Here is a 26,203-nt window from a genome sequence, read left to right as displayed (position 1 = left end):
AGCGTATAGCATACCATATCCTACCATATCACATGCTTCCAATGACATGCTGGTCCTCTAACTGGCCATCCTCCAGAGTGCCACTCAGAGAGGCAGGCAGGCAGGCAGGCAGGCCATCGTGAAGCACGAGGGACCTCAGATTGGCCCTCACTGGGAGGGCCCCCACACTGAGGACCAGTCAGAGGCTCTTCCCTATCCCACCTCCTCCTCCCTCGTTGACCACACAGTGTCAGCAGGAGGCAAGCTGCGCGGCTGCACAACTACCCAAGCATGCCACTAGCAGGAGTTCTGAGGAAAGGCTGCCTCCTCCATGGAGCCCACACTGATGTCCTCCTCCCTGCCTACAGCAGATGGGAGCGCTGGCCATCTCCCCCATGGAGGCCTGCTGAACTGCTCTGCCTCCTCGCCACTGACCAACCGGCCGTTCCAGCCACTGCCACTGCCAAGGAGGTATCCAAAGAATGTGGGCCCTCGGCACAGGATGCAGCCACCCTTCCCATCCACGAGTGGAGGCGAGTGTGCCCATCCACACCTCCCCACTGACAACTGTGGCACAAGTGGCTGCCTCCCCAGTCGGTGCTCCACCTCTGTTAACCACCTCTTTGCAACTGGCGAACAGGGGACCCTGCCGAATCCTGTGCCCTACTCTCACCGCTCCTTCTAGCCTTGCATGGCAAGAGCTGGTGGGGGAGGGGTCTGCTGCCAGCTCCCAGCCTGCTTTGAAAGTGGGCTTCACCCCCAGTATAAATATAAAATCAAAAGCAGCACACAGTTAATTCCTCAACTAAAGTTATATGAACCATATCCCTAAAGTTAAAGAAGGTATTCAGTAATATGTTTATCTTCTGCATACATTTAACACTATATTCTTTAATGTAGCACTCCTGAAATCCTCAGGTCAACATTTTGAAATATCCAACACAGCCAGAAAATTTTTATGCATCTTATTTGAAAGTTCTAATTACCAAGTGCAGTAAATTGCCAAGAGTATGTCTAAATGCAGAAATATTTACATCATGTCTACAATAGCTATGTAATAAAGACCTCTGGTGATTTCTTTACAGGATGTTTAACTTCAAATGTAAACTGACAGTGAATGCTTAATAATAAGCTGCCAGTATTAATCACTAGTATTAATCACTAGTAACTTGTAACTTGTAATATTTTTTACGCTCTCATCATAAATACACAATCCATCCAGAAAATAAAATTCAACCAAATCTACAGAAGAAAATCAAATATTGCCTAGCCTGCTCATACTATTTTGTTCTTTCTACTTGTTTTAAGCTACAAGTTGTCACAGGTTAAACCTGCCCAATAAATGAGGTGAAAGCTTTTCAAATGGTTCTGTTTAATAGCTGAAACCAGCATTCCCTCCTTGTTACCCAGAATAGCGACTCCAAAACACCATTTGTATAATGCATCCTCAATCATCCATGCTCTGGAATGTATCCAGATGGGCAAGCCTAGTTCTGCTGGGAAATCTCAGTTGCAAATTGGTAAAGATTTGAAACTCATGGTAAATTAGCACCCAGACAGCATGGTGTGCTTGCTAAAAGCAGCAGGCTCTAATCTGGGTTTGATTCTCCATTCCTCCACACGCAGCCAGCTGGGTGACCTTCGGCTGGTCAGTTCTTTTAGAGCTGTTCTTACAGAGCAGTTCTGTTAGGGACTCTGTCTTTGGGGCTCATTTGGGTAGTGAAAAGCTGGGTATAAAAAATAGCCCACACGGTAGAAAACTTTCATGAGCTAGTGGTAAAAATGGTACACTATTAAATAGACAAAGCCTAAATGAAGGAGGAGTTTGTTTTTATATCCCATTTTTCACTACCAGAAGTAATCTCAAAGCAGCTTCCTCTCCCCTCTCATACCCTGTTAGGCAGGTGAGGCTGAGAGAGCTCTGAGACAAACTGTTCTGTGAAAATAGCTCCAACAGGTTTGTGACTAGCCCAAGGTGGCTGAATATGGAGGAGCAGGGAATCAAATTCAGCTTGCCAGATCAGAAGCTGCCACTCTTAACCACTACGCCAAGCTGTCTCTACTACACCTTGCTGAATTGGTAGTGGCTAGGGAATTATTACTTAACACAGGGGTAGCAAATGCTGGCAGGGGCTCCTGGAAATTGTAGTCCATGGACATCTGGAGGGCCGCAGTTTGACTACCCCTGACTTAACATAACACTACACAAGCCTACCTCTAGCTCTCCTGGCTGTGCTTTGACATACTGCTAACACATTATGGAACTTGCTGCATAAAGTAGGCAGGATCAGCAAGGACAATCAACTTCTGAGATCACTGACGTAGGCCAGATAGTCCTACAACTAGGCAAATATGGTACAGCCTCAAATTGAAGTCCAAGCCACCATCACCTCAACAGCTAAACTGCTTCCACTCACTACTCACAAGCAATACTGTTTCAGGGATATTCACAAACATTGCCCCCACAAATTCCCTAGGCTGCTGATCTTCCTTCCTGCTGGATGAACAGCCCAAGGAGCAACTCTTGATCCTACCCCACTGCCTGGATACTGTGATTAGATGGTTGAGACAGTGCTGGCTGAAGTTACATTCCATGAAAACAGAAATTGCGTAGCTGGGGAGGGATGCATCATTGAGGATACCGTGGCTCTCAGTTTCTGACAGGATGCAGCATTTTTCAGTGGTTGTGTGAAGAGCCTGGGGGTTCCACAGGATGCCCCTCTTGCCTTGCAAGTAGAGGTGTCTTCAGTGGTAAAGTTGACATTGAACTATTTTTGCTGGGCTCATCAGCTGTCCCCCTCAGTCTCAGTTGGACCTGTGATACATGCTATCATCACCTCCAGGATGGATGATTGCAACTCACACTATGCAGGGCAGCCCTTGAGGCTGCTTAAGAAACCTCTGATTATACAGAATGCAGCTGCTAGATTATTGACCAATACATTGTGATCAGCCTATATTCAACCTATAATTAAGCAGCTCCACTAGTTACCTTTTGGCTTCCAAATCAAGCTCAAAACGTTGTTTAAAGCCCAAAATGGTTTAGAACTTTCATACCTATGGGATTGCCTCTCCCTATATGTCCCAACCCCCCAAGAATATTTTGTTCTTCCTCATGTGGTCTGCTGGTGGTGCCTGGCCCACAGGGTGGCCCAAATGTCCTCAACTAGGGCAGAAGCTTTTTCAATAGTGGCCCTTGCCTGGTGGAACTCTACCAGATGATATCCATGCTCCTGCAGAATCTTTCTAGATTCCATAGGGCCTGTAAGAGTTGTTTAGTCAGGTTTTGTACCACCTATCAGCAGGGTACTTTATCTCCTTACCTGTTCAAGCTATATACAGAACACATACGAAAAGCTGGATTCAATTTAGATGAAAGTAGAATGAAAATTGGTGGAAGGAATATTAACAATTATATTAGCCAGTTTGGCGTAGTCGCTAAGAACAACCACCTCTAATCTGGAGAACTGGGTTTGATTCCCCACATGCAGCCAACTGGGTCACCTTGGATCAGTCAGTTCTCTCAGAGCTTTCTCAGTCTACTTCACAGGGTATCTGTTGTGGGAAGAGTAAATGATTATAAGCCACTCAGATTTCTTTGGGTAGTAAAAAGCAGGGTACAAAAATAAGCTTTTCTCTCTTCAATTTGAGATATGCAGATGATACTACATTACTGGCAGAAAATACTGATGATGTGAAACAACTACTGATGAAGGTTAAAGTAGAAAGTGCTAACCCAAAGTTACAGCTGAACATCAAGTAGACAAAGGTAATTACTATGGAATTATACCACTTTAAGGCAGACGCTGAAGAAACTGAAATTGTTAAAGGCTTTTTATTCTTTGATTCCATCATCATCTTAAAGGCAGACTGAAAACAAGAAATCAGAAGGTGATTGAGACTGGGAGCCATGAAGAAGCTAGGAAAGATCCTTAAGTGTATACTTGTCACTGGTAACCAAGATAAAGTTAATTCATGCCACAGTATTCCCTGTTATTATGTGTGAATGTGAAAGTTGGACAATGAAGAAAGCTGACAGGGAGAAAGTTGATTCATTTGAAATGTGGTGTTGAAGGAGAGTTTTACAGATACCATGGATTGCCAAAAAAAAAAAGTTGGTTCTAGATCATAACAAGCCTGAACTCTCCAAAAGTTAAATGACTCAAATGAGGCTACTGTACTTTGGTCACATTATGAGAAGATAAGAGTCACTGGAAAAGACAATAATTAATTCATAGGGTCCCTTGTAAGTTAGAAGCAACCTGATGGGATTTAACACACACATTAGCAGCGCCACCTGTCCTTTGACAGAGGTCCAGAGTCCAGGTGCCAAATGATCATGTTTTATTCTGATGTCTGAGCTAGGGTGCTATCTTATGGCTTGAAATTTCATGTTTTTATAAGTATGTGCCCAGGGGAAGGATATAACCCAACAAATAAATATTCAATAAAGCCTCCCAAGAAGAAAAAGTCCACTTTGGCAGAGAGGGCGGTCTAGAAATTCAAAGAAGTAATAATAATAAAAGATGACCAAGGACGTCTTCTTACCAAGAGATCCTGTAATATAAATTGGTCACTGACATTGCTTAACAATTTCATTTAGCTGTTTGAATGGCAAAAGTCCCCACAAGTAAGGACTCCATGAGTAAAACACTCAACATATTGCTTACACACTTTGTAGATTTCTAGCTGCATAATCCATATGAACATATGGGCAACAGTTAAGTATGGTAACTGCTCATTTGTCTTTGAAACCATAGGAAGTTTTGTAAATTCTTTTGTTTGGTCTCACTGGAGCATCTAAAAGAAGCTGGAACACATATGTCACCAATGTTCAAACCAGATTTTTAAAAAGTCAAATACCTGTCCTATTTTATAGAGCCACCACAGAGTTACTACCACTGAGAACCATGAATATAAGTATTTCAGAATCAATTAGTAAGATATTCCAAGGAGATGAAGAACACACAGGCATCAAAGCAGAAAGATTTATTCTGTTTTAGTGTCAACCTGACTTCAGGCAAGGTACAAAGTCTTCTGTATAGAATCCAAAGCAATTCAGCATGCCAAGTTCAGAGACGGAGAAGCCTGTACTAAAACATTCTGTAATGATATAGGACTCCTAAAGAACTTGGGGAACATGATGATGCAGACTATATTCTGTAAATAGTACCGCAGTTAAATTGCATCTGAAATTAATGCAGCTTTTTCATTAAGTAAAAGATTAAAGAACTGTAAGTCAATTCACACAAGGTATCTCTCTTATCACCTAATGAGTATTGTGAAAATTACAGGCAATTTCAGATTATCACAAATTCTATTATAGGGTGCCACTTTTTCCAGAAGCTGTCATAATAGGAGTGTGATTGCTTTGTCTACATGTCATATCTCTCCATGAAGAAACAGGATTATTGAACCTGTTACACGCAGGAAAAATAAGTTGAATGCATTCTAGTTCTAGAAGGTTCACTGCTATTTAGTGGGAAAACATTTTAGCAAAAACCCTGCAAAAATAGCAGTACTCATGAAGTCATGCAGGACCATCCTAACTAGACATTTATACCCACAGCATCTACAATAAATCATTTGCATAAGAATATAGTATAGCTCTGTAGAGAACAATGCAACTTAAGAATATGCTCAAGTGATCAATTCTACAAAGAAGAGGGAGGCATGAACAGGAACTAATTAGTCTTAAAACAAGATACTAAAGTCAAAACTAGTCAGTCCACAATTCAGTAAAAACACTCTCAGAAAAAGCAATACTTCCAAAGTCCCTCATTAATTCAATCTGTATTCCACAGAGCAGGTCTATTAAGGAGCACCATAGCGCTAGGACAGAGAGCCAGTGATGCCAGCAATGTTGTATAATGAAGTTCTAGATTCAAATGTGCTCATGAGATACCACAATGCCTTAGAAGCTATTATGGCTCAGATTTCTCTCCCTGGTTTTCAACTATGGTACTCATGCTTCTGTAAATTTCACACCTGCTGTACAGATTACCAAAATAAAGTATATTAAATATTCTGAATGTTATAGACTGCCATATAAATGCTATATATTATTAGTTATGATGACGGTTCTATAAATGTTTTTTTTTTGTTTCTTCAATAAAAGCCTTAGAAAAAAATCTTGGATTTGAAGGGAAGTTTCAAGATTGATATAATTTAAAAAAATGTTTTACCTAAAATAAAATTGATTGGCTCCTGTATGGTATTGCATCTAATTTTTTTTTTCTTGTTTCAGAGACACAAAAGAGCACAATCAGGAGCTTTCTTATGGATGTAATGCAAATAAAATTATTTTCAGTTATTGCCCTTTAGTGTAAAATCCCAAGGGCAGATCTACTGGAATAGGTAAAAATAGCACTACTGAAGATGCCAAAGAAGAATCTTTCCACTATACAGCCACTGCTTAGACTGCAACATCAGCTGGCTTTCTTTTTATAACCCCTCGGCTGCACATATATGAACTGCAGTAATCGTAGTAAGAGGCTGAGAAAGCCAACTCAATCCCTCATTTGCATTCAACTTTATATTTTATCTTTTTCTATTTGTTATCTCAGTAAATAAAACTATATTTAAAAAATAAGAACTTGCTCTCTGCAGCTTCATATTCAATTCAAGCACACCAGAGAAAATTAGCTTCCAATACGAACGCCAAGTCCTTTTAAAAAATTAGCCAATTCTGCACATGTGATCTTTCAAGCTATACATAGCAAAAAGTCATTTATCTACAAGTATTTGACAAACCTTCTGCATTTTCCTGTAAGCCTGAATCTATGACAAAAGGGAAGTTGCCAATCATCTGACAATATATGGCTGATAGGTTGCATTTTGTTTGCTTGGTCACAAGATGTGAATGCTTGAAATAGATCAAGAAGCACAGATGTTACTTATTCTTCTACAAAATGCCAATATGAAGAACAGAAGCAGAATGCAAACAGCTTTCAGCCATAAGTACAGCATTATATTATTTGCCTGCAGCAAGTTATTGCATCACTATTTCCTAGGCATATTGAACTTTGGGGGATGCTCTCTTCCAATAAACACTTATACCTAGTGGAAATCTAAACAGCAATGTTTGTTCTAAATAACAGATGTGCAACCGAGCAATTTTCTCATAAGCTATCAAGTGTATTTAAGAGGAAGTGTTCACATTGAGAGGGGAAACATGCACCCAGCTTTTGTTTAATATACATAAACGAATGATTACCTGTGTAGGGGCTACAATATTGAAAAGGTTCAAACTAGGGTTGTGCGCAGCTGTGTCCAAAACAGCCGTTTCAGGCTGACGCAGCCAGTGCCAACAGAGCTCCGCGCCTGCGTGTGTGCGCCCAGTTACGCACCTGCGCTCATGCCTCCCCTCTCCCCCCGCGGCGCAGTGCTGGCTGCGTCAGCCTGTAACGGCCAATTTGGCACACACAACCCTAGTTTGAACCCTTTCAATGGCTTTTACTCCTTACATTTTGGCCTAAAGGCTCCTATAACTGTCAATATTCTGCTTCAATATTCATAAACAAAGCTCTGGTGCAAAGGAAATATATTATAATCAAGCCGATCTGCTCACCAGTATTGGGACTGCAAGGCACATTTGAGTTTACCCTTATAATCACTGCCAGGTCTAATTTATTCTTAATAGTCAGTGAAAACTTTTATTTAAATTATTTATACTGCATACTCTCCACCAAAGGTAGCTTACAAACAATACAATATAAACAGTGCAAAAATACTAGCATTAAATTACAAAATAGCAATATACATAATTTACACTAAATTAACAGCAATCACCAGATTTCCTCACAGCCTTAGAACACTAGCAGCAACTTTAAACAATAGAAAGTCCAGGAAAACATATATACATTTAGCGAAGACTAGTAAAGTAGCACATTTGACACCTCATAGACTATCCATCTCAGGCGCTTTTCACCAAGTTGGAAATCTACATATTTGCTTATACCCTTTTCCGCTCAATATCGATGTATGTCCAGCATCTGGCTCAGGTAAAGAGACTTTTGCATGGCTGACAATACACCAGCAAAGCCCCTTTTGTCTTGTCCCCAATACCAGGCGATATACTCAAAATTGTAGCATAATCAACAGACACTTGGGGAGCAACCCTAAACAGGTCTACTCAGAAGTTAATTCCATTTTATTCAATGGGGCTTTTATTCAGAAGAGTGTTCTTAAAATTGCAGTCTTAATGAGGGCAAATGAAACCCAGACTACAACAACACTCCCCAATATGACCACTAAGTCTAAGCTGATGTTTACGCAGCAAAAGCTCCTATAGTTGACACTGAACTGTAGTTAAGCCAACAGCACAAAGTAGCCTAATGATACCCATTCCAACAGCTGTTTAAGGAATGAGTACAACCTCTGTAAACAGCAATTACACAGTATTCCTTGTCCTCCTCAAGAAAGCTAATGTTAAAAAAGGTGGTATTGCTCTCGTAATTCCCCTTTCACCCCAGACATCATGTTTGCCTACTGTCCAAATCAGGTTGTCCTTAAAAAACAAATTTCCAAATTTTTCCTCCAAAAACACTCTAAAAATTGTAGCATGAAATACAACCTTAAGGCCCCTTGGGTTTGAAACTCTAAACCAGATTTAATTACTTGTTAATACCACACCCATTTACCAACTCAGTGAACTAACTTTTTTCTGTTCAAAACCTAAAAGTACACAACATTTCCAGAAAATATGTATGTGATATTATGTGAAAGGAATAATATTCATCGCTAATGGATGCAGTATGTTAAGATCTGTCAGAACTCGAAGCAACTTTATATATACCACAATTCCTGAACACTAAGCAGGAAGGTAAACAAAACAATCATGTCATATATTTGACAAGAACCCAAGCAACATTAAAATTTCTCACGCAAGCACACAGTACATATTAGCCAACATTATTTATTATTTATTTATTTAGATTTTTATATCACCCTTCCCTACAGCTTATTCTCTATACCACTATAAAATGCAATATAGTAACTGAAAATCAAATATCACAACTTTTGCCAAGTTAAAAACCAAATACCTTTTATTTTGATCATATCTAAATTCACTTATACGAATGATCTTTTACAGGACCTGAGCTGAAAGGACCATAGCACAGCAGTGCCATACTTATAATCTGCAAACAAATGAAGGTATATTTGATACTGCATTGTTCAAGCAATCAAGATATCTACACCATAATCAAAGATTTCAGGGCAGTATGTGATCTTATCCCTCAGCATTCCTTTTGTGAATTATTTTGACAATGGCTATTCAATGAGCATATGTGCCTGTTTGCCTTAATAGCAATCCATTTTCAGCACCATGGTTAAAAATTATGAAGGAATTATTCACCAGCATGTTATTCACAAGAATCTGGACATTCTTAATGTTAAAGGAAGGATTAGAGTAAATGACATTTTATATACACTGCTCTTGTAAAATAAATTCACTCAGAAAAACAAAGCACTTTGTTTAACACTATATGCTAACTACAGAATATTTTAAATACATACACAGCATGAACAGTTTCCTAGTTTTCTGCATAAAATATTCCACTAAAACCAGAAATATGAGCACTTGAAGTCAGAATTCTGAACAAAGGGTAACAGACAAAATAAATTGTGTTTTGACGCACAATCAGCTTTGAATTATATCCAGCGCATTTAAACTAATAACAGTAACTGATGATACAACTGACACAGAAGATGACATAACCGAAATAGAGGAGCCAGCACTTGCCTAACTGATCCCTGTCCATTACTGTATTTAAGCAGTCAAGAACCCTACAAGGCCCTTGCTTCAGAGATCTAGATCTGAAATCTCTAGAACCTAATTATAGCTAAACACTAATAAGTTGGCACCGAGGGTCTTTAACAGTACACCACACACACAAAATCATGTCCTTGTTTATATAGCCAAGATTTTCCCACTCTAAGAAAAACGCCAAACTGAACACAAGACAAGCCTGTTTACATTACAATCACTGGCTTGGTTTGTATTCCCCAAACTGTGTTTGATCTTAAACAAATCAAGACCAGTTAATGTCAAAGAAACAATCTGAGAAGGCTCAAACAAAAACATTTCTTTGTCTCATGTCCAAAAAAAGAGGGGAGGGAGAGACATAAAATTGCTGTCAAAAGTTTTCTCCATATTGTCTGTCTTATGTATAGAGTCCAGGAACCACCTCAGTTTGTGCGCAGTGTCATCCAAATGGGCTGTGAAGCAGCTAGTATATTCCTTACCTACTTTAAACAAGCCAAAATTACAACTAACACATCAGGAACACACACAGAGAGTTATGGGGGCCGTGGGGGGGGGCTTTCTGTAACTTCTCCACACCCTCTCCCCAACAAGATACTTTCATTTATGAATGTTTCTAAATCACCTATTGGCATGGTTCCAAATGCATTTTATGTTTCATCGAATACTTTTATCAAAAGGGTAAATGGATTCTCCAGAGGACACTGCTGTTAATGCTCTGCCTGACAAGCCCCTTTAAAAGGGCACTGGCACTTCGGGGGAGTACACAAAGCCGTCAGCCACAGGCCCCGCTGAGCGCTTCCTAGACCACCTCAAGGCAGGGAAAGAAAGCTCAGGCCAGCGGCGGGTGGTGACCCAGTGCTGGCCCACCGGGCGCTTTGCCACAAGAGCAGCCAGACAGGCAGCAAAGCCGCAGACCCAGAAAGCGCCAACTCGCTGGCGACGGCCCGGGGAGACGGCGGGAGCATCCACTCCGACCCACCCTTGTCAAGAAAGCCTGCTGCACCGCACCGCCGGACGCCACCGTTGCCTGCCAGCCACACGCGCGCCCATCGCCTAAAGGGCACGACTGCGCGCACTCCCCCACCCGAAACAAAACGAAGAAGGAAGCAAGACGAGAATGGAAAGGGCCCGAAAGCGGGACACTGTTAGCAGCCGAGCTCCCAGGAGCCGGCTGAAAGACAGGGCTCCTCGCACCGCCTGGCAGCAGCAGCAGCAGCAGCAGCAGCAGGGGCGCGCAGGCAGCAAGGACCGGGCGAAGGGCGGCCGTGCACGGTCCCTGGCGCTGGGCTCACTTGGCGGCATCCCCTGCTGGGGACCCCCGTGAATCCAGCGGTGCTGTCCAAGTGGGCAGCTCCAGACAAGGGCGCAGCCCTTTCCCAGTGCCCGCTGACGGACCCGGAAGGTACAAAAGACAAGACACCCCCTTTCCCATGGCCCCCCGTTATCGAAGCGCTGGCGGAGGCAGCCTCCCACCCTTCGGCGCCTCCCGCGGGACGCTGCCTACCTCCTCTCTACCTGCCCGCGGCGTCGCCGCCTCGTCCGTCCTCCTGGGGCTCGTCCCTCGCTCAGAGCCGCCCGCTCCGCTCCGCTCCCCATCTAAAATGGCGGCCGGACTACCAGCGAGACATTTATTCCGAACCAATCGGGGCCATCGGTGCTCGGCTCCTTCCGCCTGGAGCGCCGAGGCAGCGGAGCTTCCCGCCCCTTTCTCCGCCTCGCTTCGCCCGCCGCTCGCGGTGTCCGTTTGAAAGTGCGGCCAAGTAGACGGAGGGGAGGGAGCATCGGGCGCTCCGAGGTTAAGGAGGGTGACGATTGCAAATGCCCTTGGGGGGACGGGAGTCGCAGCCGGAGGGGAAGTACCCAGCTTCGACAAGGGTATTCTGAGGTGCCTCCCAAACCATGTCTAGACTGGGATTAAGGATGCCAGATGTCCCTTGTTTTCAGGGAAATCCTCCAGAGCATCGCATCTCCTGGAGCCTAATAGAAAGCGCCTCAGGAGAGAATCCCCTGTTGACTGTCACAGCAGCATTCAAGTCCCTGGAGTACTTTTCAGTACTCAGCTATTCAGGGCCATAAACGTGGAGGAGCGGGGCTGAGGGGGCTTGAGCCCGCACCTGCACACACATTTGACAGAGGGCTCAGGCCCCCTCTCCGGACAACCAGTGCCAAATCATATTGACAAAATAAATGGCAGCTGAGGCGGAGGACTGCCATACCTTGCTGCTATATGTATGGGCAAAAGCAGCAAAACTCCCACTCTGCAGAAAATGTTTGCCATAGCTTCACACCAGGGGAAACAAGGGCTGATTCTGCACCTACTTTGTTTATTCTAGTGTGGATCCTGCTGAATTCAGATCAATTTGAACTCAGCTCTATCTCCCTCTTCCCCATGGAAACAGAAAGTGTTCTGTATGTGATTGGGGAAGCTCAGAACAGGGAGGGGAGCCAAGCACATCAGGAAGTTCTTTCTTTTCTTGAACAGAGGGGGGAGACGTTTTGAGACAGCAGAGAAAGGGGAATAAATCCAAGAGGAAAATCTCTGATGAGAGAAGTTAGGGCTTCTGGAGTGCAGTCACTTTAAGACAAGCCTTGCAACTGTGAACCGGGAAGACTTTGAACTGATGTCCTGGCCAATCAGGGAAGACTCCTTTGCTCCCAGGTAAAGGTAAAGGTATCCCCTGTGCAAGCACCGGGTCATGTCTGACCCTTGGGCTGACGCCCTCTAGCGTTTTCATGTCAGACTCAATACGGGGTGGTTTGCCAGTGCCTTCCCCAGTCATTACCGTTTACCCCCCAGCAAGCTGGGTACTCATTTTACCGACCTCGGAAGGATGGAAGGCTGAGTCAACCTATTGGGATCGAACTCCCAGCCTCATGGGCAAAGCTTTCAGACTGCATGTCTGCCGACTTACCACTCTGTGCCACAAGAGGCTCTTTTGCTCCCAGGTAGAGAGCAGTAAATTAATTCACAAAAAGGAGCTGTCTACACATTTACTCATGGCGGTCTTTCAAATATCAAGGCTTATATCCACTCCAGGATATTGCGGGGGATGGGGAGGTAAGGTCACCACGAATCAATCATGCATGTTGCAGAGAGAAAATTTAAAGCACCCCAAATAAAAGTGGAAATCGATTTCAATGTAGACTACAGGGATTCATTCAAACTGGGAGTGAGTGAAAAGCCCCGTGCAGACTACACCCAGGAAGAGGCATCTATTTTGGACTATGTGGCATGGTTGGTTTGACTGTGGAGAGAGAAGAAACTTCCTTCCAGTATGAAGCAAAGGTATCTTGGGTGATCTAGTAGGTACACATTGACAGTGTGCATATTACAATTAAAAAATGTACTTTTCATGTGTTGTGGATTTCAAATATCTGAAGTGACTGTAGCAGACTGTTTTCAGCATAGTTGCATGAAATTCAACTCCTCAATGATAGAGGTCCTTTGGGTAGGTGGGAAAGAGTCAGGAAGCGCAACTCCCAAACCTGAAAGGTGTGCAACTTAAAACTGCACAATCAGTTTTAACCATGGAAGCTCAAGTCACAACTGGCATTTTTCTATCTCTGCCAAGCGAAGCTACTTGTGCCCTATTTGGCCCCAGAATACCTGGCCACAGTGATCTATACAATGGTCACATCTAGGCTGGATTACTATAATTTGTTCTACCAGGACTTCCCTTATCCCTGTTCCAGAAATTACAACTGGTCCAAAATGCAGTGTCTAACATCTTTACCCAAATACCATAGAGAATCCACATTACCCCAGTCCTTCTGCACTGGCTAACAGTTTAACACCAGATCAGGGCTGAATCTGCACAGAGGTGTTTTTTTTCCCCTGTTTTCGATCCTGCTGAATTCAGATCGATTTGAGTTTTTGTGCTTCTCCCCACACACACACACTTAAAACAAATCCATCTGCAGGAGATTGCAAGTGGGCGAGCAGAGGGGGTGGCGAGCAGGTGGAGAGGAGCAGAGATGAGACAGCAGTAGCCTCTCACAGAATGAGGCTAATCTCTGCTGTGAGATTGTAGAATCTGGAGCACAATCACCTTAAACCTTTAAAAAAATAAATCTTGCAACCAGGAACTAAGAATCTTTGAACTGGCATCTAGCCAATCAGAGACAGACTGTTGGAGCCACAAGGTAGCAACAAGTTATTTCAGGGGCAAGCAGACAGCTGCATGCTTACTCATGGTGATTTTTCAAATATCAAGGGTTATATCCACTCCAGGATATAGCGGGGAAAGGTAGGGTCACTCCGGATCAATCATGCTTGTTGCAGATAAAAAATTTAAATGGCCGAAATCAAAATGGAAATCGCATTCAGTGTGGACGGCAGAGATTGAATGACCTAGGTTGGAATAAGAGCTCTGTGCAGATTCAGCCCAGGTTTAAGGTACTAGTACTCACCTTCAAGACCATATGCGATCTGTGTCCTGTGTGCCTCAAGGACCATCTGCTTGTCCACATTCCCCAAAGAGTGGTATGCAACATCCACATTAACAGATTAGTGATCCCTGGCCCCAAAGAAGCCCACCTGACCTCAACAAGAGCCAGGGTTTTTTCAACCACAGCCCCACCCTGGTGGAACAAGCTCCCCAGTTCAGGAGGACCTGCGGAATGGAGCTCTTCCTCCAGGCTTTCAGCTTAAGACCAACAATAGAGGGTCTCTGCAGCCTAGATCCATCCTTGTCAGGCAGCCACACTGCCCCCAAGCTTATGGTCTCTTCCTCAATTGTTGCAGTTGCTCATGTTTTTAAGTTATGTTGCTGTTCCATATTAAGTGAAATGATCATTATATTATCTTCTCAATTGTTAAAAGTAGTTTAATGTACATTCTCATATCTTTGAGGAATAAAGACCTTTCTAAGGTCAAGCATGACACAGGCATGGCTAAATCACATGGCTTTTCTTTGTGGACATAAACAGATCTTTCAGGAAATTAATTTGTATGTTATGGCTAATGATTTCATTCAAAGATCATCAATTAGAACCAACACATTCAGTGTCATTTAAATACAGTTGTGTTCTTTTTGAATTGTAACATCTTGACAAGTGAATTGTACTTAGATAGGGAAATCTGTATAAGGAAACTGGGACGGATAGGTGGGATATGGCAGGAGAGAATTCTTCTGTGAGCAGGGGAAGGGCTAATAGGGGATCAGCAGAATATTTGATTATATTGTAATTTTTTAAATGTAAATAAATAATTTGTGCTGTTAATTAAAAATTAAAGTTGTATTTCAGCCATCTGAAGATCACTTGTTGAAGCCAAATGTGTTTCACAAGCTGAACCTAGAAAGCAGAAATTGACTACGCAAGGAATGCAGTCATTTCCCATAAACTGATTGATATGATTTTAATAATAATTTGTTCTGAATGTCTATGTTTTCAAGATGCACTCTTTAAGTGGTATGCTAAGAAAGCAGAGTATATCAAATCCTAGGTGGCATAACTATAGGCTTCATTTGGAGTCATAACTATGGGCACTGTTCTAATTTGCCTCAAAATGTTATTGTACTCACTTGCAGGATATGAGTTTAAATTGACATGATAGCTACCAGTACTATGAACTCCGTACATTTTCCTTCCCTAAATCCCCCATGGTCCCACCTCTGTGATGTCACTTACTTCTCCCTATGATGCCACTGGGCCTCTGGCCCAGCCCTAGCCTCTCCTGGGGAATTAAAAAGCCTGCGCCCCTGCAGCTATAGATACTTTCAGTTTGCAAACTGACCTTCGATTTGCATTGCATTTGTGAGAAATGATCCCTGTGAAGTAGATCACTTGTTTTTGTTGGGTGCTGGCTGACTTAGAATCCATTTAGTCAGTCAGTCAGTCAGTTAGTTATACTACCAAGAAAGTCCATCGCAACCAGGAATGCAATGGGTGCTAGGAACCAGGGGACACCGGCAGAGGCAGATCTCTCTCTCTCTCTCTCTCTCTCTCTCTCTCTCCCCTCCCTCTCCATCGCAGGAGCCATACGGGGTAATCAGGGCTGTTTGTAGCAGGGAATGAGGGCTCGTTTGGGCAGCTCTCTCTGCCTCTCTCCTCCCCCTCCCTCGCAGCAGGAGCCATAGCAGGGAATCAGGGCTGGTTTGCAGTTTGGCAGAGGTCTCTGTGTCTCTATGTGTCTCTCTCACACGCTGGCTCCTGCAGTGTCTGAGAGCAAAGTGGCTAGTGTCCAGGGACGGAGGGCGGGATCTGTAGGTGCAGGGCCAATCAGGGTGTGGCTCGCTTAGCCTCAGACCGCTGACTGAGCTGGCAGGTGCCTGGTGAGTGAGCTGCCAGGATTGCATGGGGGCCCTTCAGGTTGGGCTGGTCTAATCTATCCTCCTCTCTCAGGGCTCTCCTCCCTCTGTTCTTCAAGCACAAACCAGGTCTGAGGGGCCATTAGGGATACAAAGCTGTTCTAAAAAAGAACTGGACAATAGTGGCAGAGGGAAAACAAGCTGCCCATAAATCCTTCAAAAACCCCTCTTGTGTTTTGTGATTGTAAGCTCTCATCATTTACATGCATGTATTTTGATAACAAGTTTGAATTATTAATGCTTTGATACTCTAGCAAACATTTAGGTGGCAAACTGCATGCATGCTTACTGTCCCAGTCCTAAGGGTATTTTGCATTTGCATTTACTTTATTTCTTATTTATAAAACCTACACTGTACCATGGCCCACAGCTACATGTTTCATAAGCTGCAGTGAAACCTAGGAAAACAATGATTCTGGACACTTAATAGAAAAGATCATAATGGACCAGCAGGAAAAAACAAATTATTTTTACATACAAACTTCAAGGTCAACCTTTGCTCCTTGACTAAATTCCATCCTAATTTTTATTATTTACTAATAAAGGGCAGCATTCACTATGATTTGGCTGTGAATACTTAAAGCAAGTATCATGACAAAGTAATTTTGGTTGTTTAGTGGTACATCTCAAGAATACCAACAAATATCTATTTTATATTCATATAATTTCCACAATTTAATTTAAATTTTGGTGAATATTGAATGACTGTACAAACAAGCTATTACAAGGGCAAATGTTATGTTTATTACATAAATCAAAGGAAAAATAAGGAATGGTTTCAAAGCAATGATAGTCACCCCACCCCAATCCCATACAGTTGGTTTGACATCATGAAGCTAGCCAGAACATCCTGAACATGCTTCCCTACTGCTTAACGGTGCCTGTTATTCTGTTTGTAATCACCTTCCTCTGTAGGGAACATGTGCAGGGCTGAGTCACAGCAGACCATCAGGACATCATGTACTTTCTCTTCAGTAATGTTGTGTAGAATAATGCATGCTGTGATCACAAGGGTCATGTTTGCCTTGGTGAAACATGCTGAACGGCACTGCTATTGCAACTTAAGTTGGCCAAAGGCATGCTCAGTAACATTTCTGTCTCTGCAAAGTGCATAATCAGCGTTCCTCTGGTGCCTGTCCCTGTTTCTTCAGTATGCCTTCATCAGCCAGCACCTCATTGTGTAAACTCCATCAGTGATAATCAGTGCTGGCATAGAAACACCCTCCAGAGTCGTGATGGGGCTCCTCAGAACAAAAACGCTAGCATTTTTGCTAGAGATGTCATAGTTCCTGCCACTCTATCTGACTCCTGCACCAGTGAATCAACCAGTGGGATCCACTGCTCCCTGGACAGGATGGAGCAGAATTTCTTCCAGTTACTATACTATACTTCTGCCCAGAGGCTGTATAGGTATGTGTGTACTTGTCAATTGCTCCAACACAGTATGGGAACCCCAAATATGCAAAGCTATCATTATCTGAAAGGAGAGATCAAAAACTCAGAACAACCCATGTAGCTGTATAATATTGTCATTAACAAAGAACCGTTATGATTACTTAAAAATTACATGTACACTATCAATAGAAGAGGGGGATTTTTCAAAGGAAGGTTAGCTTCACAACTTTGTTTCCCAGGCGTAGAGGCTTTGATAATGCTCCAAGGCAAAGCGGACTTTAAGAGCGATCTTGTCAACTGTTGAGTGCCCCACATTGAACAGCACTCAGACTTTCCTTGTAGCAGTTTTCATTCCCTGGGTACCATATGGCTACTGCTACTTGTTTCTGCACTGATGGTTCTCTGCCACAGTAGCTGTCCTCTAAGGGCTGATACCATTTCCATAAAAGTCTGTCAGATCATCAAAAAACTGGCTATCCATTGCTCATCATGCCACACTTCCAGCACAAAGTTCTCTCACCACTCCTGGCTCCAAGGGTAGATGCAGAGATTATAGGGGAACAAATAAGCATGCCAGGACATGCCATTATAGCTTAGTGTAATGAGAAAATGAGTGAATTTCTCTCCAGAGCCATCCTACATCCAATGGCAGATGAGCACAACTGAGACAGAGCCCTTTTCTGGAACGTATCCTTTGCAGAAACTGAACAAGCATTGATGACACCGGTCAGACTAAGTAAACTACATGCACTGAACCACTGCATCCATATCTATATCCATGTCACATTGATCATTGATCTGCTTGGGGGAAATGAAGCTTAAATCCAGGACAGCAATTTTCCAGTATTAACAATCAAGAAATAACATAAGAAAATCACCCCTTGCCCAGGATATTCAAAATCTAAGGCAGTAGGACCTCACTTCACTTTACACGAGAAGGACAGACTTTCAGCATTACAACAATGTATTTCTACAGCACATGCACACAAAAAGGGAGGAGGTGGCAACATAATGCCATTGATGATGACTGTGCTTACAACAGGAAACTCTTTTGACAATCCAGATTATTTTTGACACATGAGAAAGAAAATAAACTGGCCCCACACTGACTCCAGGTTGTTAAAATTGATGAGGTGCTATAACAATTCCCCGCTTCCCTTTTATTTTTTCTTTAGCAGGTTAGTCCATTTTTCTTCTTAGTTTCACTATATGACTACCCACTTGTTTAAATGTATATAGATATAAGTTGACAGTTTAGGTGATCAACAAAATGAAATATCCTTCATTTGTATATGTCAAATTACTATGTCAGATAATTCAAAAGAAACAAGCTACTTTAACTCATTTTTAAGGGGAAGTGGTCTTAATTTAAGGGGAAATTTAAGGGAAAATGGTTATTAAGGTTTGGAGCCTGAAAAATGAATAGGCAACAAGAAGCATAACTGTATAATTATAAACAACAGCCAGTTTGTAATAAAGTAGTTGTTTGGTTCTACAGGTCTTTAAAACTGTGGAGAGATCTCTCTTGGAAGTCACTGCTGCTTTGTCTCAAAAATACTTAAATTTATGTAGGCAGGAACATTCACACAAGTTCCAAATTTCATTCTTAACTACTGGATAGGTATCCCCTTTTCCTAGGAGCTATTTCACTCACGAAAGGACTACTAGTCTAATTTCCCTAATTCAGGATCCTCCTCAATTCTTGCACTTTTTATTGAACTGCACTGTTCTAACAGCCACTCTCAAATGTCACTCTTAATGGACACTTTCAACTGTAGAATTCCATTTGAATCCTGTCATTCAAGGTTCTAGACCAGATTAAGGAATTAACTATGAATCTGTCCATTATAGGTGCAGAAAGAATACTTAAAAGCCAAATCAATGGCAAAGATCAACTGAGGAAATGAGGAGTAAGCAGTCCATGTGGTCCATACCCTTTGTCCTTAGATGTACTAAACCATGGTGATAAAGATTCAAGCCTACTACACAATACATGTCCAACTGAATAATGCATACAAAAAAACAAATTGTTTGTATTTGCTGTTAAGATGTTGCTTTTGTGGCTATGGTACCTTCAGTGATCATGACTGCACAGTTTAAAATAAACGACCATATGAACATCATTTTAAAACTCCTTATAAAATCATATTAGGACTGAAACCTGGAAAGGGTTCTTATTTGTATTAATTACTTTTGAATAAGACATTATTACTGAATAATTATTTGTTAAAATGGGAAAGGATATTGGGAGAATAAATCTTTGATTAATTGTGCTGCTTGGGTAACAGTAAACCAAGTATTTCATAGAATCATAGAATCATAGAGTTGGAAGGGGCCATACAGGCCATCTAGTCCAACCCCCTGCTTAAAGCAGGATCAGCCCTAAGCATCCTAAAGCATCCAAGAAAAGTGTGTATCCAGCCTTTGTTTGAAGACTGCCAGTGAGGGGGAGTTCACCACCTCCTTAGGCAGCGTATTCCACTGCTGAACTACTCTGACTGTGAAAATTTTTTCCTAATATCTAGCCTATATCGTTGTACTTGTAGTTTAAACCCATTACTGCGTGTCCTTTCCTTTGCAGCCAATGGGAACAGCATCCTGCCCTCCTCCAAATGACAACCTTTCAAATACTTAAAGAGGGCTATCATGTCCCCTCTCAACCTCCTTTTCTCCAGGCTGAACATTCCCAAGTCCCTCAACCTATCTTCATAGGGCTTGGTCCCTTGGCCCCAGATCATCTTCGTCGCTCTCCTCTGTACCCTTTCAATTTTATCTACGTCCTTCTTGAAGTGAGGCCTCCAGAACTGCACACAGTACTCCAGGTGTGATCTGACCAGTGCCGTATACAATGGGACTATGACATCCTGTGATTTTGATGCGATGCCCCTGTTGATACAGCCCAAAATGGCATTCGACATTTTTACTGCTGCATCACACTGCCTGCTCATGTTTAGTTTACAATCCAAAAAGTACCCCAAGGTCTCGTTCACACACTGTGTTACCTAGAAGCGTATCCCCCATCCAGCAGGCATGCTTTTAATTTTTCTGACCCAGATGCAGAACTTTACACTTATCTTTATTAAATTGCATCTTGTTCTCATTTGCCCATTTTTCATTGTGTTCAGATCTCGTTGAACTCTGTCTCTATCTTCTGGAGTATTTGCCAGTCCTCCCAATTTGGTGTCGTTTGCAAACTTGATGAGTAGTCCTTCCACCCCCTCATCTAGATCATTAATAAATATGTTAAAAAGTACCAGGCTGTGCAACGAGCTCTGAGGTACCCCGCTACTCACCTCCCTCCAGTCTGATGAAACACCACTGAAAACAACTCTTTGAGTGCGGTTCTCTAACCAATTCCCTATCCACCTAACTATCTGAAAATCCAGATTGCAGTCCTTCAACTTATCCATCAGAACATCATGGGGAACCTTATCAAAAGCTTTACTAAAATCCAAGTAAACGACATCAACCGAATTTCCACGATCCAGCAAACCTGTCACTTGTTCAAAAAAGGAAACCAGGTTGGTCTGACAGGACCTGTTGGAGAAAAATTCATGCTTGGATTTTGGATTTTGGATCCATCCTTGGATCACCAAATTCTCCTCCAGATGTTTGCAGATCGCTCTTTTTAATATCTGCTCCATTATCTTACCCACAACAGAGGTCAGACTCACTGGTCTATAGTTTCCCAGTCATCCTTCCTCCCTTTTTTGAAGATTGGAATAACGTTTGCTCTCTTCCAGTCCTCCGGGACATCTCCAGTCCTTAAAGAGGTCTCGAAGTTGATGGACAAGGGTTCTGCGGAAAGTTCTTTGAGCACTCTTGGGTGCATTTCATCCGGCCCAGGGGATTTGAACTCATCCAGTGCAGCTAAATGCCTCTCCACAACCTCTCTGTCCATGTCAACCTGCCACCCAGACACTATCTCTTGGCTACTGTCATCTCTAGATGTGCCTAAACCCTTTGACCTGTGGGAAAAAACAGATGTAAAATAGGCCCTGAGCCTTTCTGCTTTCTCTGCATCCTCCGTTAGAGTTTGTCCATCTGCACCCAACAGTGGGCCTATTGCCTCCTTTACTTTACGTTTGCTCCTCACATAACTGAAAAATCTTTTCTTGTTACAGTGGGCTTCCCTGGCCAACCTTAGCTCACTCTCAGCTTTGGCCTTTCTGATGATTGATCTACAGTGCCTAGTAACCTGTAGGTTCTTTAGAGCTCTGTCATTCCCTCCATTTCCTGAACATCTCCCTTTTCGTTCTTAGTTCCTCTTGAAGTTCTCTGTTCATCCAAATAGGCTTCTTAGAGCTCCTGCAGTGTTTTCTTCTTTCTGGGATAGTCATTGATTGAGCATGCAATAGCTCTTGTTTGAGTAGCACCCACCCTTCACATGCTCCCTTCCCTTCTAGCATTCTCATCCATGGTATGACACTCATCATGCCTCTGAGTTTATTAAAGTTTGCCCTGTGAAAATCCAACATCCGCGTCAGGCTACAAGCTTCCTTGCCTCCCCATCTCAAAAGGAATTCTATGAGGACATGGTCACTTCCCCCTAGGTTCCCCACCTCCTTCACCTCCTTCACCAACTCTTGCCTATTGGTCAGTATTCAGTATGGCTGAACCTCTTGTGGGTTCATCTACCATTTGATAAATGAAATTGTCAGCCAGGCAGGTCAGAAATTTGCATGACTGAGGACGCTTCGCAGAGTTTGTTTCGCAGCACACATCTGGGAAATTGGTCACCCATGATGACAAGGTCCTGACGCTTGGATATTTTGTCAAACTGCTCACAAAGTGCAGCATCCACATCCTCTCGTTGGTCAGGCGGTCGGTAGCAGACACCAACCACCACACTGTTTGTTTTCCCCTCGCTTATTTTCACCCAGATGCTTTCCACTGTAGATATGCTCTCCTTCACTAGAATTTCCTGACAGGTAAGCCCTTTCTTCACATACAGTGCCACTCCTCCACCTCTTTGATCTATTATGTTTTTTCTGAACAGTTCATATCCATCCACTATTACATTCCAGTCATGAGAATCATTCCACCAAGTTTCTGTGATGCCCACTAGATCATACCTTTCCATCAGCATGAGAAGTTCCAGCTCTTCCTTCTTATTGACCATGCTTCGGGTGTTAGTATAAAGGCATCTGAATCCTTTTACTTTTGGTTCCCTATGAGCTGGCCTTCCTGGTTGGGCTGCCCCCGATCGGTCTCCTTCCTTACACTCCCTATGCTGAACGTTTCCTTCCCTTGTGGCTTCAGTTTAAAGCTCTCCTGATGAATCTCCCCAGGTTCCTGCCAAACACATTCTTCCCCAGCTTCGATAAGTGCAGTCCATCAGGTGCTAGTAGGCCTTCCTCAAGAAAGCCTCCTATCCCATGGTCCCAGAAACCAAATATCTCCTGCCGGTACCAACTACGCAGCCACATATTCACCTCCATTATCTTCCTCTCCCGTCGCATTCCTCTTCCCTTGACAGGCAAGATTGAAGAGAATACCATTTGTGCCCCCATTTGCTTGAGCTTCCTCCCTAGATCTTGATAGTCTGTTTTAATAGGAGCGATGGTACTCATGGACATGTCATTAGTACCCACATGGACCATCACAAATGGGTAGCAATACGTAGATTTGAGGAGTTTGGGCAGCCGTTCTGAAACTTCTTTAATTTTTGCTCCTGGCAACCAACACACCTCTCAGGTTAGGGGGTCGGGCCCAGCCACATGGCGATCCATTCCTCTTAGCAGGGAGTCTCCAATTACCAGTACTCTCCTTTTTCTTTTCTTCTCAACACCATTTCCTTCTATCCCCGTGGCCTCTTCATTTTGTCTTAGACTTTGTTTGGGGACCTCTTCCCTCGTTGACTCTTGCACCTCCTGTGCAAGGGTCTGAAATCTATTTTGGAGCTCCAAAGGTCCCGAGAACCGTCTCATTCTACGCCGTTGAGTCTTTTTCCTAACTGTCTGCAGAGGTTCCATAATGAGGTCAATCCCCTTATCCTCTTCAAGACTTGTTGCATCCTCTTTATTCCGAGTTGCACAGCTCCAGTCTATGAACTCCTCCCCTTTCTTAATTTGGGTCAGGGTAATAATCCTCTCTTCTAAGCCCATAATCCTTTCCTCCAAGAGTTTTACCAGCTTACACTTGGGGCAGATGTAGTCCATCTTGTCTTCAGGGAGGAAGGCAATCATGTCACACTCACTGCAGATGATGGGATGGGTGTCCTGGAGGTCCATTGTAACTTGTAGGCAGTGCAACTACTAGGGAAATATAATCTACTGACTCTAATTGCTATGCCAAGAACCCCAGGCTAAGAGCCACAGGCCAAGAGCCCTTTGTCTCTCGCCCTTAGGCTTGCGCCTCTGGCAAGGAGCAGCCCTTTTTAATCCTCCCAGCAATCACCCAGCAATTACCTCACTCAGCACGACAATAGCCTCACCTGGTCAGCAGCAGCAGCAGCAGCACCCCCCAGCAGCTTTCTCCACGTGCTCTCAGTTGTCTGAGCTCTCAGTAGACTGTTAAAAAAAACCTTTTCAAAATATTGTGCAGCTAGTATCTAAAATCACATAAACTGACTAGAATTTATGATTTACTAATTGATATATATTGAAAGTGTCAATCTACTGTGCAGATTTATATAATATTTTTTGGGTTGTGTCAAGATCCAGAAGTTCTGGGGTATTGCATTTAATATATTATGTGACTGAATATACTATCCATCTAAATCCAAAAGGGATTTTACTACATCTTCTGTTGATCTTGAAATTATTTTGAACTTGATAAATTCTGTGCAAATATATATAACATATTATTTGAAATGTAAAAATATATTCACAATGTTAGAACAGCTGTACCAAATTTGGAATACTGCATATTTGAGCAAAATGGTTTATTATAAACACTCTCTTAGTAGTATGTTTAGTATCTTACTATATGACTATTTTTCCTTGAAATTTTCCTTCTTTTCATTACATTTTAGAAAAATAAACACAAATGCTTAACTTTATGAGTCGGCATAGATGCTTAGGTTTTAACTAGGGACAAAGCCCATTACATTCAGGAATTCAGCGGGTGCTAGATGGGGTGGTGGTGGAAGAACTCTATGGATGCCCCCACCCACCCGCAGGACCTGAAAAGGCTGCAGGCCGGAGGCCCCCAGGCAGGGAACTCAGTGGCAGGGGCAGCTTTCAGCAGCAGGGAACTGCAGCTTCTGAGGGAAGTGGAAGTAGGAGGGGGTGCTCAGGGGTGGGGGACGGAAGGCAGTTGTCTGGCTGCTGGACAGACAAGGAAGCCGGTTGGAGGAGGAGGCAGTCAGAGGCAGGGCAGCCACCCTGAGTGGATGTTAAGTGCTGAGTGGCACTTAAGAAATGAGACCACCTCTCCTCCTAGGCCTTACCAGAAATATTACGTGAAACAATGTTTTAGATCAATTTGTTTAAGGAATATATATCTATGAAACCTTGTGGACCACAGGACTCAACAGTGGCAGAGAAGCATGACTGGAACCCTGAAATGGAGGCAAGCGGGACACCAACTAGTAAGAAAGGAGTGGTCTGGCATTCCAACAGCAGGGCATGGGTAGTTAGCCCAGGCGGCAGCTATGCATGCTTAGGGCATCTCATTAGGGCAACCTCCCCCCCCCCCTGGGTTACTCCAGATGGAGGAGATTTAATTGTTTTAAAATATATTTATAACTTTAAAAAAATTACCAGGGTAGTTTTCTCTTTATACAGGGATTTCTTCTCATAGCCCCACCGGTAGGAAATAGCTGGAAGAATTTTGCAAATATTCAGATATTTAAGCAGGAGAGGACTAGATCCAGTGCCACAGTCTATCCTCCAACACATCTATTTTCTCCAGGGAAACTGATCTCTGTTGTTGGAAGATCAGCTGTAATTCCAGGGGAACCACAAATCACACCTGGAAGCTGGCATCCCTAGCCAAGCGCTACCGTACCTGGATCCAATGCAAGGACAGTGCACAGCCTTCACAAGGATTCCTTTCTTCCCAGGTTTCCCCTTGCCCTGGCAGTCATATCTGATCCTAGGAAAATATATTATCAGGTCTTGCTTAGATTGCCAAATTCCTGGTGGTGCCTGGAGATCTCCCAAAGTTACAGGGGATTTTGAACTCAAGAGATTATTTTCCCTGAGAATTACTGCTTTGCCCAATAGGCTTTATGCTCAGGCAAGGTACTACATACACACACATACTGAAATTAATTTCCTATTTAACAAGCTTCTTATTTTATTAGCAATGCTATGCACACTGTAAATATGTCACTTCAGGAGGCGTGGCAGAGAGGTGTGGCGAGCTGACAACACTTCCTGGGTTACTCAAAGCCTGAAGATTATTTCAGGGGTTACTCCACAGTCAAATGGTGTGTGCGTGTGTGGGAGGGCTGCATTAGGGCTAAGGCATGATTGAGACCTACAGTCTGAGGATGCCTGTTCAGGAAGTTATTAAGCTGGCCACTTAAGGCCACAGTAAGATGGAGCTGAGAAGTAGCCAGAGATTGAGAGCAGGACATGAGGCTACGCAGGTAAAAATCCAAGGAGCACTATTAAGTGCCCTAACAGAAGGGAATGCTGAGTAGTGTATAACTCTTAAAGGCGGTTGCTGGAATATGGCCATTTGGCACTTTATTAATTCTGTCATGGAGCTAAGGCCCTCACTGTGTTTTGGGCCTCCTTACTGCAAGTACCCTGGGGATCTTACTAATGCATACCCCAGTGACAATATCCTTCCGTTA

The 26,203-nt window shown here is 43.1% G+C and overlaps 1 protein-coding gene across 5 annotated transcripts in view; it reads right to left on the bottom strand.

The window, feature by feature from the left end:
* Positions 1-26,203, bottom strand: part of RAF1 (Raf-1 proto-oncogene, serine/threonine kinase) — a 114,343-nt gene that overhangs the window by 50,947 nt on the left and 37,193 nt on the right. For 2 of the 5 annotated variants that reach the window (XM_077325649.1, XM_077325653.1), the window contains exon 1: positions 11,253-11,421. The exons of 1 other annotated variant lie outside the window; for it this stretch is intronic. The gene's annotated coding sequence lies outside the window, so the exon portion shown is untranslated. Of the gene's footprint in view, positions 1-3,302; positions 3,324-11,252; positions 11,422-26,203 lie in introns of those variants that run through there. 2 more of the 5 variants (XM_077325650.1, XM_077325652.1) reach the window with 2 other exon arrangements.

The sequence above is a fragment of the Paroedura picta genome, chromosome 3 (assembly GCF_049243985.1).
Source record: "Paroedura picta isolate Pp20150507F chromosome 3, Ppicta_v3.0, whole genome shotgun sequence".
In the NCBI taxonomy this organism is placed as follows: Eukaryota; Metazoa; Chordata; class Lepidosauria; order Squamata; family Gekkonidae; genus Paroedura; species Paroedura picta.
Note: the sequence above shows the minus strand (reverse complement) of the source record. Positions and strands in the feature narration are given on the sequence as shown.